We start from the raw sequence: 594 nt of genomic DNA, 5'->3' as shown, positions 1-594 counted from the left end.
TATGGTCAGATATGTACATGGCAAGTTATATATATGTATTTAATAAAATAAATTTATCGGGCATTAGCTGTAGCTATATGACAAGATAGTATAAATGATAGTATAAAAGATATATAAATGACATTATATGTATATGACAAAATATATATGTAACAGGGTACGTATGTGCTATCATAATCATAATCATGTATGATAACAACAGCGCATTTTACACCCACCCACGCGGCTTAGGGATCACTTGCAGCGTGATTGGGTGTCTCTCGTCTTGAGAGACACCCGGTAGTGTGTGTTTGGGCGTGAGGGACCGCAGACGTGGGCGTGAGGGACCACAGACATGGGCGTGGGTGTAGAGAGGTGTTTTGAAAAGTGTTTTTTTTGTGGAAGGCGTTCTAAGGTATTTTGATATTGGGTTTCGCGCGCGTGAGGGAGATTTTCAGTGTGACCCAGCGTTGGGGATGGGCGTGAGGGTGGATCATCGGCAAGGAGCGGCGACCTCGGGCTTATATGGTGTGTGTGTGTGGGGGGGGGGGGGGGGTTAGTACGCGTAGTTAACAGAAGGGGAAATAGGAGGCGAAAACGAAGAAGAAAAGTGTG

The sequence above is a fragment of the Penaeus monodon genome, chromosome 34 (genome assembly GCF_015228065.2).
Source record: "Penaeus monodon isolate SGIC_2016 chromosome 34, NSTDA_Pmon_1, whole genome shotgun sequence".
NCBI lineage: Eukaryota > Metazoa > Arthropoda > Malacostraca > Decapoda > Penaeidae > Penaeus > Penaeus monodon.
The sequence above is the reverse complement of the archived record's forward strand: the minus strand, read 5'-3'. Positions refer to the sequence as shown.